The sequence below is a fragment of the Cervus elaphus genome, chromosome 14 (assembly GCF_910594005.1).
Source record: "Cervus elaphus chromosome 14, mCerEla1.1, whole genome shotgun sequence".
NCBI lineage: Eukaryota > Metazoa > Chordata > Mammalia > Artiodactyla > Cervidae > Cervus > Cervus elaphus.
The window spans coordinates 18996892-19006991 of NC_057828.1; the positions used below are offsets into that span (position 1 = coordinate 18996892).

Genomic DNA, 10100 nt, shown 5'->3' on the forward strand with positions numbered 1-10100 from the left:
GATACCACAGAAATATAAAGGGTCAAGACTACTAAAAAAAAGCATAAGTCAAAAATTGAATAATATAGAGAAATAAATATAATCCTTGAAACATACTGCTTACCAAGACTGAATCCTCAAGAAATATAAAATATGAACATACAAATAATGAGTAAGGAGATTAAAATATTAATTAAAAATCTCCCAATGAAGAAAAGTCAAGGACAAAATGGTTTCACAAGTAATTTTATCAAACATTTTAAGAACTAAAATCAATCCTTCTTAAATTCTTCCAAAAAAATAATGAGGTGGGATTTTTTTCGCTCATTTTATAAGGCCTGTGTTACCCTCATTCCAAAATATACCAAAGAAAACAATCAACCAAATGAAACAACTTCCAGAATAGGAGAAAATATTTGCAAGCCTTATACGTGATAAGGGGCTAATATCCAAAATGCATTAATATTGCATACAACTCGATAGCAAAAAGAAAGAATAAGTCAATATTTAAAATGGGCGGAGGACCTGAACAGACGAGTTTCCTCAGAAGACATCCAAGGGGCCAACAGGTAGACAAAAACATCCCTGATAACCTGGGAAATACAAATCAAAACCACAATGAGTTGGAATGGTTATCAGAATGACAAGAGTAACAAGTGTTGGTGAGGATGGAAAGAAAATGGAACCCTGATACACTATCAGTGCCAGTGTAAATTGGCATAGCCCTTATGGAAAATGGAGGTTCCTCAAAAATTAAAATAGAAAAACCATATGATCGAGCAATCCCACATTTGGGTATATATCAGAAGGAAATAAAATCAGTATCTTGAACTGATACATTTGCTCCACCTTCCTTGTATCATTATTCACAAGTGTCAAGATGTAAAAAAATTGAAGTGTCCATCAACAGATGAATAAAGAATCATCACAATGTATACCTTAATAAAATTCTACAACCTGAATATACACATTTTTTATCAGTCATTTTGAAAATGAATAAAAGAAACAAGAGCCCCTATGCATGCATCACTCACCACAGCTTACATACCCCAGTAGAAAGAAAGATTTCCTTCTGCCCCTGTAATAATAGGACTTCCCAGGTGGCGCAGTGGTAAAGAATCCACCTGCTATTGTAGGAGACACAGGAAATTCCAGTTCAATCCCTGGGTTGGGAATAACCCCTGGAGTAGGAAATGGCTATCCACTGCAGTATTCTGACCTGGAAATTTCCGTGGACAGAGGAGACTAGCGGGTTACAGTCCATGGGGTCACAAAACGTTGGACACAACTGAGTGAGCATGTATGCAATGCAACAAGAGTCCAAGCATTTGTGGCCAATGTACAATCACAGCCCTCCTCAATTTTTTCCTTTGTCCTATAAAGCAGGAGTCCCCAACCTCCAGTATCTAATGACTGATGATGTGAGGTGGAGCTGATGTAAAAATGATAGAAATGAAAAGCACAATAAGTGTAATACTCTTAAATCATCTGAAACCATCCTCAACCCCAGTCCATGGAAAAGTTGTCTTCCACGCAACCAGTCCCTGGTGCCAATAAGGTTGGGGGCCGCTGCAAAGGAAGCCCCTTTCCTCTGTTCTCAGGACTTGTCACCATAGGTCACCATAGTTTGCTTGTCCTGAATTGCAATTCTCTGCTATTCCAGAATAAATGACTTTTGTTAGTGAAATAATTAACTCTTTCGTTAAGGTCAATACATTCATGCCTTATTAAAGTTAGAAAAAATAAAGAAAGCTCCTTGTTGCTGTTCAGTTGCTAGGTCATATCCAACTCTTTCTAACCCCATGAACTGCAGCCAGCTTCCCTGTTTTTCCCCATCTCCCTGAGTTTGCTCAAGCTCATGCCCACTGAGTCAGTGATGCCATCCAACCATCACATCCTCTGTTGTCCCCTTCTCCTCCTGCCTTCAATATTTCGCAGCATCAGGGTCTTTTCCAATGAGTCAGCTCTTCACATCAGGTGGTCAAAGTATTGGAGCTTCAGTATCAGTCCTTCCAATGAATGTTCAGTGTTGATTTCCTTTAGGATTGACTGGTTTGATTGCTTTGCAGTCCAAGGGGCTCTCAAGAGTCTTCTCCAACACCACAGTTTGGAAACATCAGTTCTTCGGCCCTCAGCCTTCTTTAATATATATAAAACTCCTAATATAACACAAGCTCTATGAATAAATGTTTGAATGTGTTGGTAAATTGATAACAGACTAACGAATGAATGGAGTATTACATATGCATGAGTATCAGTGTGGGCACATGCATGCACATATACAAACACGCTCATATGTACACATGTACAATCTGCATGTGTATGCATGGATAAATGATTTAATTTATCAATTAACATTATGAGTTATTACAGAATATCAGGAAGGAATAAATATCACGGTCCTATTTATTTTAGCTACATTTTATACTCTGTTGAGTGCACTACATATTCTCTTCTTTTTCCTACTCCTCCTTTTGTTCTTCAACCTGCTCTTTTTTCAGGTATCTCTTCTTTAAAATCATTTAGATCTTTGGTATACACTGAACACTTACTGTAATGCCAAATATTCTGAGATATTCTGTTATCCCAAGTAATGTAAGCTCCAAATACCAAAAACCTTAGAAAAATTGTTATTGAATGTTAACTGTAGCATGATAAATTAACACAAATAGAAATATATAATCATATATACTTAAGCCTACTTATGGAGGTATGCACTTTCTTCTCTGGCTCCTAAACAACTACTGAATTTGTGTTAAGCATTTATCCTGCTGTTTGGTAATTGGTGATTTACTTCTTTAGCTCATGGTTTAGATTTCTACCCCTTAGAGAGTATGGATTTTTTCATTCATCAATCTAAACTCTGAACCTAGTAAAATGTTTGGCACAAAACAGTCACTCAGTTGACACATGTTTAATTTAATTGTTCCTTGTTTTCTACAACTATTGTGCATTTGCTCAAGGTCATGTACGGCTCTGTCTTTACAGTCAACATTATTCCCTGATTTATTAGATTTTACTTTTATTTATCCTCATATGAATCCAACCTTTTTTGTTTATTTCATTTCCAACCTTTTCTAACTCAAAGCAGTTCTTTTTCTCCTTTTTTCAACACTTGTTTAAATAGCACCTGAATTCCAAGGAATGCATGACTTATGTTATACCCTTGCTTTTTTCTGTTTTTTTTTTTTAATTTTAATTTATTTATTTTTAAATGAAGGATAATTTCTTTACAGTATTGTGTTGATTTCTGCCAAACATCAACATAAATCAGCCATAGTTATGCATATGTCCCCTCCCTCTTGAACCTCCTTCCTTATCCCACCCCTTTAGGTAGTTACAGAGCCCTGGTTTGAGTTCACCGAGTCCAATAGCAAACTCCCATTGACTATCTGTCTTAAATATGGTAAAGTATGTTTCCATGTTACTCTCTTCATAGATCCCACCCGCTCCTTCCTCCCTCCTCCACACTGTGTCCTTAAGTCTGTGTATCCATTGCCGCCCTGCAAATAATTTTATCAGTACCATCTTTCTAAATTCCATATATATGCATCAGTAGCATTAGTATACGATATTGTTTTTCTCTTTCTGACTTACTTCACTCTGTATAATAGACTCTAGGTCCATCCACCTCATTAGAACTGACTCAAATGCATTCCTTTTCACGACCGAGTTAATATTCTATTGCATATATGTACCAGCATTTCTTTATCCATTCATCTGTTGACGGTCATCTAGGTTGCTCCCATGTCCTCGCTATGGTAAATAGTGCTGCAAAGAACTTTGTAGTACATGTGTCTATTTCAATTTTGGTTTCCTAAGGGTATATGCCTAGTAATGGGATTGCCGGGTCATATGGTGGTTTTATTCTTAGTTTTTTGAGGAATCTCCATACTGTCTTCCATAGTGGCTATGTCAATTTACATTCCTATCAACACTGCAAGAGGGTTCCCTTTTCTCTACACTATCTCCAGCCTTTATTGTTTGTAGACAGTTTTGACGATGGCCATTCTGACTAGTGTGAACGGACACCTTATTGTAGTTTTGATTTGCATTTCACTAATAATGAGCAATATTGAGCATCTTTTTATGTGTTTATTAGCTATTTGTGTGTATTCTTTGAATAAGTATCTGTTTAAGTCACTTTGCCACTTTTTTTTTTTAATTATGAAACACTTTGCAAGTTTGCTTGTCATCCTTGCGCTGGGGCCATGCTATTCTTCTCTATATTGTTTCAATTTCAGCACATGTGCTGATGAAGTGAACACTCTTTCCCACGTTTTGATTGGGTTGTTTGTTTTACTGGTATTGAGTTGCATATGCTACTTGTATAGTTTGGAAATTAATTATTGTCAGTTGTTTCATTTGCTATAACTTTCTCCTATTTTGAGGGTTGCTTTTCTCCTTATTTATAATTTCATTTGCTGTGCAAAAACTTTAAGTAATTATGTCTCACTTGTTTATTTTTATGTTTATTTGCATTTCTCTAGAAGGTGAGTCTTTTTTTTTGTCCATATGAACTCACTAATTTAGCCTATATTTCAAGTTGTTCCTATCTATTTTTGTCAAATTATGCTGTTCATTTTTATTGTGTAATATGGTTACTAACGTCCATGTCCTTATTTTTCAAGTCCTTTGAGTGGAGAATTTGGGCCAAGATTTTTTTAATGTTACTTACAATTCATCCCACAATGCATGATATATGCTCATACTATATAGTCACTGAACACTTTAAAACAAAAAGCTATGCAACTAAAAATGGAGCACTACTTGCAGTAGTTGAATTATTGTCAAAATATTTCAGCATAACCTGTATTTGCTAACTCTTTAAAACGGATTTCCACTCTCAAAATTTTGTCCTCCATTTTATGGTCAAACATTCGATTGTTTATAAAGACGTTGTAACGAGAAGTAAAATGCCTTTCCCCACAACGTAAAATAAAAATAGAAGCATGTTTAGCACTAAGTAGACTATAAACAAATGAGGAAAAATAATTTGCATGGAAAAAAATGACTATATCTACCCAATGTTTCATTTTAGTGTTATAATTTCAAATCTTATGCTTAAATTGTTCATCTATTTTATGTTGGTTTATGTATATGCCATGAGACAAAAACCTAATTTCATTCTTCTGCATGTGGTAATCCAGTTTTCCCAGCACCATTTATTGAAGAGACTACCATTTTCACATTGTATGTACCTGACATTCTTGTTGAAGATTAGTTGAATGTGTATGTTTGGATAAAATAGGAAGCATAGGAAAAATAGACTATAAAGGTCATCAGTCATAGGAGAAAATAATCAAATAAAACTTCTCAAAATATGCATACATAATGAAACTAAATTAAAAACCCAAATGGGGAAACACAGAATATCAGACAAGCAGAAAGACCTGAAAAATCATGTATAGGAAGAAATGACTCAGAAATGATGTAAGATCTAGAGAACAAAAGTGCAATAGAAATGTTGATACATGGAGAATAGAGAAATAATTTATACTATATATCCAATCAGAATCCCAGGGAAAAGAGAATGGTGCCAAATGCTAACAGAAATAATGATCAAAGTATAAAGGTCGGTCATATATTTTCATTTTGATTTGAGAAAACTCAGTAAATACAAGCAAAATAAATAAAAGTTCACAAAAACCATTTCAGTGAAACTTCAGGACATCAAAGATAAGGTAAATATCTTTAAAAGATCCAGAAATATGGAAATTTTATATAAAAAAACAAATGAAACTAATAAGAGATTAAGAAAAATAGGGCAAACAAAAAGAAAAATAAGTTTAATGATGATAGAATATATCTTTTAACCTAAAGGTTTAACCTCAGGGAATTTTATTCTGGGATGAGGTTGAAATATAAATATATTCAGAAAAAAAAATGGCTAGATAGAGTTTATTACCAAATGACCTTAACTAACAGATAATTTAAAGACTGTACATCAAGAAGAAGGAATATACCAGAAAGGACTGACTGATAGGCAAGAATCAACTGTAACCAAAGAAAAATTTAGGGAAATTTTTAAATTGCCTAATCATTGACTGCATAAAAAAACATAAAAATAATGTAAGTATTAAAATATAACAAAATATGAGAAGACTATAACATATAATCTGTAGAAAATTCACTAGAATTAAAATATTTTAAGGTACTCCAAAAGTGTTCAGGAAGACAGTTAAAATACTGATTTATTTATACTCTAGATTTTATTAGGTTCAATATTCATGTGAAATTCTTATCATAACCTTTAAATATATATGCAAATGTTCAGCAACATACATGAAAAAAATTAAGGTAAAACATCAGTCCAATCAAAAGCAAAACACAAAGAAAAAACACAGAAAAAGAGGATTATATACAAAACACCAAAAAGGCATTAGGAATCAGCACAAGTTTATCAGGTATGACAAAAATGTGAATCCTTCATAACCCACAGGTCGATCTTCTGACTCAGGGATTGAACCTAGAATTCCTCTTTTGCAGATTCTGTATCATCTGAACCACCTACAAAGTCTGGTGTATTTCTGATGACTCTCCATGGCATGAATGATTCATGTGATGACTCAGTAATCAGGATCACTTGGAATTTTTTTTTTTTTTGGCTACTTTGTCATCTCAGGGTCAGTCTTCCATGGCCAATATACCAGAAACAAAACAAATTACAATTTCAACTATAGTCCTCTAAATGTTTTTCCATGGATGAAGCTGAATGATTTCTAATTTTCTATTTGTCATAACTATTGCCATAGGCAAACATTTCTGCAAAGATGCTAAGAAATACGGAGGGGCATACGAATATTCAGTCACCAATAAATATTTTCCCCATAGTAAGTTATGAGTTTTAATAGTGATTGTATATCATTAGTCATACTGCTACTGAGACCAGATTTACTTATTTTGATTTTTATTACTTTTTTTATTATTTTGATTTTGATTTTGATTACTTATCTTCTTTTTTTTTTGTTATTGTTTCTATCCTTTTGCTTCTTGAGTATATTACCAAGTTCATTGCTTGGATCATGTATTTGTCTTTTTTCATTGTCTGAATAATGTAAACAATCTTTGGGATAAAGGACATTATTACAGGGCTATTGCTTGCCGTGGATCCAATGGTTACTACAGCCACCACCAGCTTTTCATGGGACTTTGGTGAAAACATAATTAAATCTTTATTATGTAAATAACTCTATTTTGTGGTATCTTTGTTATAGCAGCTTAGCCTTTCACCTAGATAATACATAAAGTATTAATAGAATTTTGAAATTGGAGTGTTGCTCAAACAAAACTTGAAATATATGTCAATAGCTTGATATTTGGCATTGGACAGCAAGGAAACAATGAACACAGACTTGATGACTTATGAGCTTTCTTACACTGTTGAAAAAAGTTGATATAACTGCCACCTGTGATAACTTGGAAAGCAGATTGCAGTCTATGGAGACTATAACTCTCCAGGAAGCAGTCAGAATGCCAGTTTGCAGACATAATTGGAAAGAAATAGAGTTCCGCTAAAAAAAAAAAAAAAAAAAAAAAAGTTCTGACTGCAACATAAAATAACAATTTTGTGAAAATACAGAATTTGAAAAGTCAGTATAAGGAAAAAACAATTGTTTACCTACTGCTAAAAGCAGACACTTGTTGAAACCAAAAGTAGGAGAACTGTCACCCAGAATCTTCTTGAAATGCATTGCAGATTTTTATTTATGTATACAGTGGTTGTCAGCCCAGCTGCATGGATCAAAGTAAGTTTTCAGATGGCATGGAATTAATTATTATTTAATTGGCAACGACAGAGAAAGTTGAGCAGAACATAGGCAACATTAAACATAGGAGAAAAATCCATAAATTTAAGAACTATGACCGGGATGTCTTTTGGATGTGGTAACTTTCACACACAATTGCTTGAAAGCAAGAAACTCTCACTACTACAGTTGTGCTAACTAGTAAGCTAGTTAGAGAAACCTTTGACCCATGTACCTTCAGATAGCTGTATTATTATGTCTAAGTTTGTAGCAATTGGATATAGTTGGAAATTATAATTACTTTGACTAGATCTTGGCCTTAGCACAGTAGACATGCAATCTCTTACTTTTCCTCTTCCTGTTGTACAGATGTAGTGGTAAACCATGTTATTGAGTATGGTAACAATAATACTCTTGGAGATGGTGACAGAGATATAAAAAAGGAAAGGATATCAATCACTGCATAGTCTCATGAATTGGAACTGATTACCTGCCATGACCATTGCACATGTTCATACTATGTGAAAAAATATGTATTTCTGTTTTGTTTGAGTCATAGAATTCTTTATCTCTTTTTAGTTGTCTGAACCATAATATGCATTTTTTTAAAAAACAGCTTAAACTAATATAGTTCTTTGCTGAATTAAAAAATTGTTTTCTAAGGAGTTTGTATCAGGTTTCACATCCGCTGAAAATCTGTGATAGTTCTAATCCTAAACCCATTTTTTTCCCTCAAATCTGTGTCTTTTAAAAACTTACATAAGCAAAGGAAATCAATTACCTTTATTTTTTATGATCGTGAGGTGAAATATTTTTCTACGAGTTTTGTGAAATTTTAAATTTTAATTTGTGCCCTTTCTCACTGTTCTTTAGTTCATTCTATGATCCTACCTAGTTGGGAGGACTTCTTTAGTTTATCATATATATTTTAAAGAAAATCTCTTTTTAAAATTTTGTTATGCTTTCTAATACTTTTGTTATCCTCTGACAATATATTAGCTTTTTAGCTGCAGGGTATCTTTGTGTTTTTTTTTTTTTTTCTAATCATATCAATACTTTTTTTTTTCTTTTTTGCATATATGCTTGAAAGATATTCTAATGCAATATCAGATACAACTCAGATATTCAAGGCCTGGTAATAGACCATTATATCATTAGAGTGAATTAGAAACAAGTTAATTGAATTTAAACACATAAATCAAATTAAACTCAATTATAAGTATATAGCATAGTAGAGTACAGTAAATATATATATAATCTTATTTATTAAATGAATATGTTTAATAATTTGGCATAAGCTAGTTAATTAATGGGCTTCCCTAATAGCTCAGTTGGTAAGTAATCCAACTGCAATGCAGAAGACCTTAGTTTGATTCCTGAGTTGAGAAGATCTGCTGGAGAAGGGCTAGGCTACCCACTCCAGTGTTCTTGAGCTTCCCTTGTGACTCAGCTGGTAAAGAATCTGCCTGCAGTGTGGAGACAGGGGTTCAATCCCTGGGATGGGAAGATCTCCTGGAGAAGAGAAAGGCTACCCACTCCAGTATTCTGGCCTGGAGAATTCCATGGGCTGTATTAATGGACATGAGTTTGAACAAGCTCCAGGAGTTAGTGATGGACAAGGAAGCCTCGTGTGCTGCTGTCTATGGGGTGCCAAAGAGTCGGACATGACTCAGTGACTGAACCGAGCTGAATTAATTGACTCCATTTTAACAACTTGTGGTCAGCAAGGAATCAGTACTCAAAATCTCATACTTTTTACAGAGGTCGAAAGCAGATATGAGGCAACAATTCAGTTAAGAAAGATTTATTTTGAACAGTGTTAGGTATGACAGATAAAATATAAGCTGCACATACAATGAATGCATTTTCATTTCCTAGACAAAATTCAATTTTTCAACAAATTTTACAGGACTATATGTCTCAAAAAGTTAAGGAGTATTTCTTTGGTTTATTTTCTGCAATGAGCATCATTTTAATCTAACTGAATCATATTTATGATTTATCATATATAAAATGGTTTTCCCAGGTGGCACTAGTGGTAAAAATCTACTTACCAATGCAGGAGATGCAAGAGACACAGGTTTGATCCCTGGGTCAGGAGGAGCCTCTGGATAGGAAACGGCAACCCGCTTCAGTATTCTTGTCTGGGAAATCCCATGAATAGAGGATCCTGTAGAGGAGCCTGGCAGGCTAAAGTCCATGGAGTCATAAAGAGTTGGATACAACTGAGAATACACCCGGTATTACATATAAATATTAATACTACCATTAAAGCTAACTATGAAATTGGTTATGTGAATTGAAGACTTTCAAGTAACATTAATGAGAGCAGAAGAGTAATCTCATGATGATCATTCTTGTATATCAATAGCA

General features: G+C 33.9%; 1 non-coding gene across 1 annotated transcript; it reads right to left on the bottom strand.

Moving 5' to 3' along the window:
* Window positions 1-4140: 4140 nt before the first annotated feature.
* LOC122708359 lies at window positions 4141-4247 on the bottom strand. Its single transcript, XR_006345144.1, has one exon. It is a non-coding gene; the product is annotated as a U6 spliceosomal RNA (small nuclear RNA).
* Between the last annotated feature and the right edge of the window lie 5853 nt (window positions 4248-10100).